At 40.4% G+C, this 6000-nt stretch overlaps 1 long non-coding RNA gene across 1 annotated transcript in view; it reads left to right on the forward strand.

The window, feature by feature from the left end:
• LOC103177717 overlaps positions 1-4690 on the forward strand; it is a 32287-nt gene extending 27597 nt beyond the window's left edge. Inside the window, exon 2 of the long non-coding RNA XR_487752.1 lies at positions 4633-4690. This is a non-coding gene — a long non-coding RNA (uncharacterized LOC103177717). The remainder of the gene's footprint in view (positions 1-4632) is intronic.
• The last annotated feature ends 1310 nt before the right edge of the window (positions 4691-6000 follow it).

The following is a 6000-nucleotide window of genomic DNA, read 5'->3' on the forward strand; positions in this document are numbered from 1 at the left end:
ATTAGACTTTAATTAGTACTTAAACCAACCGATGAGTAGAAATTCCATCTGAGTTTAAATTCACTCTATGTTTAAATGAATATAGCATTTCAGATAATGCAAAATTTGGTTATTTCTTAAATTCTCTGATATGTGTTTTCTGCAGTTCTGCAGTTCTTAGAGAATTTACAGAAAATAATAATCCTTGCATTTCAATATATGGCCTTATCACATTGTCAAAGCATCTGAAATCACTTCACAGGATATACCGCAAAGTATAGTGACTATGTATTTTGTGGGCGAATGCAGCAGAAAAATTGTGGACAGCAATGTCCCACAAACTACCATGGAGTGAGTGACCAATTTTATTTAGGGGGTTGTTGGACACCAGAAGAAATTCCTTTCACTTCTCAACTAGTTCTATAGAATCTTTCACATCCACCTATACAGGCAGATGGGATTTTGTTTTAACATCACATTTCAAGAATGGTACCTACAACAATGACTGTGCGAGTTTCAAGCCTGGAGATGGGGCTTGAACCCACAACAACAACAACAACAACAAGATTCCATTTATTAAGCGCCTTTCATGTCGGGAGGACGTCCCAAGGCGCTGTACAGTTGGGTCAGGACCCGAGCATTGGGGGAAATGGTCAGGGTGAGGGGAGGAAAGGGAGGGAGCGAGGAGGGGGTAGAGAGTCGACAGGGGAGCTGAAGGCACGGTCAAAGAGAAAGGTCTTGAGACCGGCCTTGAAGGAGGAAAGAGAGGAGGCGGCGAAGGAACTCGGGGATAGAGTTCCAGAGCCTGGGGGCTGAGAGGCTGAAGGCCCGGCCACCGATGGTAGGGCGGTTGGGGCGGGGGATGTGGAGTAGACCGGAGCCAAAGGAACGGAGGGTACGGGCAGGTAGGTAGGGGGATAGTAAGTCGGAGAGGTAGGAGGGAGCAAGGCCGTGAATGGCCTTGTAGGTGAGGGTGAGGATCTTGAATTCGATCCTCTGGGGGATGGGGAGCCAGTGGAGGCGAGCGAGGGTGGGAGTGATGTGTTCCCGAAGCCTGGTGCGGGACAGTACACGAGCTGCAGAGTTCTGAATGACCTGCAGCTTGTGGAAAGAGGTGCCGGGAAGGCCGGCGAGGAGAGAGTTCCCGTAGTCCAGCTTTGAGGTGATAAAGGCGTGGACCAGAGTTTCAGCAGCGTGAGGGGTGAGGTAGTGCCGTAGACTGGCGATATTCCAGAGGTGATGGAAGGTGGTGCCAGTTGTGGCGCGGATATGAGGGAGAAAGGACAGCTCAGGGTCGAACAGAACGCCGGGGTTCCTGACTGGCTTTGAGAGGTTTAGAGTGCAACCCACAACTCTGACTCAGAGGTAAGAGTGCGACCAACTGAGCCTGACTGAGACAGACTATATTTAAGAATTTGACAATTTCTGGATCTTTGAAATGCTACATTAATATAATAAAGCTGGGCTCAAGTTTAATTTCTGACCATCAGAGGCATTATATTTCAACACTACTCATTGGGAAATTGTCCTGCTCTTTGCTTTCAACGCAGTGCATTTGTGGTTGAAGCACTAATTCTGCTCCATTTTGTAAATTTACAGAAAAAGTTGCAATGCGCTTAAAAATACAATTTCACATGTATAATTCAATGTTATTCATGATTTTAAATTGCATTACAATAACTTATAAATGCAGAGCAACAAACTACCTTAGTGAACAGAGCAGAATTTCACTTTGGCCATCTGAGTGAATTTATTCCATTAGGAAACAGAACAGAATAACCCAGGTAAGTTAAATAGTACATATTTCTTATACTGGGACTGCGTAGGGAAGCTTTCACTGATGTTTCAAAGAAAACATTGAATTTAATGTAGTTAACATGAATTAATTTTTCATTGTAATTTTTTATTTGTATACTTTTGTTATAAAAAAGTGATGTAAATAGTCTTCTTTCTTACAGATATATTATAATTCGCACTTTGATAGGCTGAATTTACTATTTGCCATCACATGTATGGATTATCAAGGTCAGTCGCTAATGGATTTTTCCCATTTGCAATAATGCTCTGTGTAACTTACTAGAATTGCAGTCCATTCCTCTGTAAAGAAACATTACAATTTTCACTCAAGCATTAGTTGCTTTTAAAACTATTTTTAGACAGATAAAGAACTTTGACTATTTAGGATTATTCCTCTCTAAAAAGCCATTGTAACTGCATTATTCAGTGTAATGCAGTGTGTACCTACAAAATACAATCACTGCACTTTACAATAAATCCTGTGAAGCACTTTGAGACATCCTTTTGACATGAAAGTTGCTATATCAAACTTAAAGATTCTTCTTCTTCCTCTTATTCTTATTCTTATTACTTGTAATTGGGGCAAACACCTGTGGAGTGTATATTATTTATTTTGTGAATGTTTGCAATTTTTAATTTTTTTAATCTAGTATAAAAATATGAAAAAGATACCAGACGTGATTGATAATGAAATTATGTTGCTGTTAATTGTTGCATTGTTTGTCTATGTTGCTGCTTTCTGACTTAGGAACATAGGAAAACAGGATAGGCAAGCGACCATTTAACCCACCAAGCCTGTTCCATCAGTTTAGTAAATCCTATAGCTCAGAGTTAGAGCACTCGCTTTACAAGCGAGAGACCTGGATTAGATTCCCTGCAGGGCGAAATGTTGAGCAAGTTTCCTTATTCCACACACCGCTGTTTACCTAGCAGTAAGAAGAGAAAAGATATGGCTAAAGTAGAAATTTCAAATCAAGAGTGAAGGACTTGGGAAGAATCAAACAGAAACTAATCTTAATAGAACAGCTGCTGAAACAATCCAATACACCTTGCAGTTGCTGTAAATAGAATTCTACAAAGATTGTGCAGTGTGAACGCAGAGTGAAGATGATCTTCCTAGTAAAACCAAGTGAAAGACAATTGAATGCAGTAACTATTCTAAACAAATGCAAAATCTTCCCTGAATATTTATAGAATCATAGAATTATATAGCACAGAAGGAGGCCATTTGGCCCATCGTGCCCGTATTGGCTCTTTGAAAGAGCTATCCAAAGAATCCCACTCTCCCACTCTCTCCCCATAGCCTTGCAAATTTGTCCTCCCAAAATATCTATCCATTTCTCTCTTGATAGGTGTTATCTAATCTGCTTCCACCACCCTTTCAGGCAGTGCATTCCAGATCCAAACAACTCGCTGTGTGAAAAAAATTATCAAAGACTATTTTAGCTATTCAGGAATGCAGAGTAGCAGTAGCAATGCAGGTGATTTTCAGATCAATATTTTAACACATACAAGCTATAACATGTGGCATTAAACACCAAACTAGTATAGTAATAATAATCCTTTCATTTGATATAATGCCTTGACATGTTGTCAAGACATCTCAAAATGCTTCACAGGATTTCTTTTACTGTGTAGTGACTGTATTTTTGCAGTTGAAAGTGGTAGCCAATTTACACAGCAATGTTCCACAAACAGCCATGACATCAATGAACAATTATATTGGGGTATCATTGGCCAAGAAACTGGGAGAATCTCCCTTCTCTTTTAGAGTTGTGCTATGGAATCTTTAACATCCACCTGAGCAGACAGATGGGACTTAGTTTAACGTATCATCTGAAGAATGGCACTTCATCAATATCGCACTCCCCAGCACTGCATTGGAATATCATCATAGACTGTGTCAAAAGTCCCAGTGACTCAAAGTCCCAACATGGGGCTGGCTTGAACCCACAATTCCAGAGATATCAATGTCCAACAACAACAACAAATTGCATTTGTATAGCACCTTACACACCAGAAGGACATCTCAAAGCGCTGGAAAATCAAGGTTTGCACCCAAGTTGTGGGTTGAATTTGGAGTAGGAAAGATTTCTGAAGGGACAGTCAACTGATTCAAGGACATGGATATCATTTAGGACTTTGACACTCCTAACTTGATCATATGAGGATTTGTGTACAGCACTTGCTCTCCAGGGTTTAAAAAAAATTTAAATAACCTTTTTGCCCCATTTGTTTAACTCTTCTTCATGTCAAGAATATTAAATTCCAGAAAGAAAAACAGACAGTTCTGTTTTCATGGCTCCCGAGTAATTGGCTTGTCGGGAATGATTGGCCTGCACTGAAAACACAAATGAATCAATCTCAACAACAATAAATTGTTTTATATAGCAATGCAGTTCCTATATGACTCTGTACGCTTCTCTATCAGGCAATAGGCTTCTCCCGAAGACCTTTTTGAACTTCTACAGTATAGACTGACACTGGTGTAGACCTGAGGATATGTGAATTGGTGGAGGTGCCTTCTATGGATGACATGCAGGTGGTCGTGTCTGCCTGTTCAGTTTAAGGATCTCATGGGATGATATGAAAGCAAAGGGATTCCTCCAAGTGTCTAACACTGACTAACAATCCCCCAAATAAAATTGGGAATACACTTCATAGCTGTTTGTGAGATATTGCTGTATGCAAATTAGCTGTCCCATTCACCAATACAATATATAGCTTTACAGAATATCCTGTGAAGCTCTTTGAGGCACCCTACTGACATGAAGGTCTTATATCAAACGCAAGGATTAGTTTTGTTTTTGTGTTACAAATTTATAAATTATTTGGTTTATTGTTCATCCCACCCAGAATGTAATCCTGATGCTGATTTGAGGGAAAGCACGTGAATCTGGACCGGAAGTAAGAATGAAAAAGCAAGGAAGGAACGAAATTGCAGAGGACAATTCAATTTAATTAACATTGATGTTTGTTTTGAAATCCTTTTGTTCCTTGATTACCTGTAAAATAAATACAAACAACGGACTATCAATGTCAGAAATCAGTCATGGCATGTCACCAGCAACGTTTGCCAATAAAATACAGTATCATGCACTTTTGCAATATGTCTAGTAATGCATCATTCTGTTCTTCCATTACTAGTGTCAGCCTGGCTTAATGGTCAGTAAGGTTGTAGGTTCAAGCCTTTTCTGTGCTGACAGTCCAGTGCAGTGCTGGGGATGTGCTGCATTATTGGAGGTGCCGACTTTTGGATGAAACATTAAGCAAGGTCTTGGCTGAGTGTTCAGGTGGACTTTGACGATCTCTTGACAGTATTCAAAAAGAGAAGGGAATTTCTCCCAGTATTCTGGCTAACAATCCCCCAAATAAAACTAATTATTGACTTCATCCTTGCAAATTGGCTGCCAAATTCACCTATAAATACATAGTCACTACACCTCACAGTAAATCAGGGAAAGTACTTCGAGACATCTTTCCAATGTGAGAGCACTATATCAAATGCAAAGATTATTCTGTCTAGCAAGCTTTCCCACTGCTTGTCTAGCTAGGCCTACTCTACCCATTAGGCTTTGGCTTTCAGGCTTAAAAGGAGCGGAGTGGGATCACTCGCTGCCTCCAGTGACTGGTCTACTCTTCCAGATCCTGCTGATGAGCAATGCTGGCTGTGCTATCATCAGCAGTGCCCTGGAATACTTTGGATCCACTTGGCCAGGAACTGCACTTCACAGAGGGCTCTGACGCGATTCCAACATTCCGTTGCCAGAACTCATTTAACTCTCTCCCCCCCTCCCCCCGCCCGCCCCCCCCCCCGGAGGATATGCAAAGATTATTATTATCACTACATTACTCATTACTACCTTCTACCATTGCTGTTTATAAGGCTTCATCACGCTGCTATCCTGTTATTTGAATAGCTTCAATTTCCAGAATTAAACCATTGACTCAAACAAGCTCTCCATTCCTCAAAGTTAAGGTTCAGAATGAAACACTGTCAGTTTTTGTTGCCTGATTACGTTAATCTGTAAAATTCTTACCTTTACATTTGGTTAAAAAATTGCCCATTTTATTGTTCATAAAACATTGTAGAGATTTACCCACCCTTACTGATCAATTCCCTGTGGACAAGGAAACATTCTTAGCTAGTTTGAATTCTTTACTTATCACTGCCTCTTTGGGTAAAAACATATTCGCCTGAAAATGCACAGTCACTGCACTAAC

This window comes from Callorhinchus milii, unplaced genomic scaffold, assembly GCF_018977255.1.
Source record: "Callorhinchus milii isolate IMCB2004 unplaced genomic scaffold, IMCB_Cmil_1.0 Scaffold1, whole genome shotgun sequence".
NCBI lineage: Eukaryota > Metazoa > Chordata > Chondrichthyes > Chimaeriformes > Callorhinchidae > Callorhinchus > Callorhinchus milii.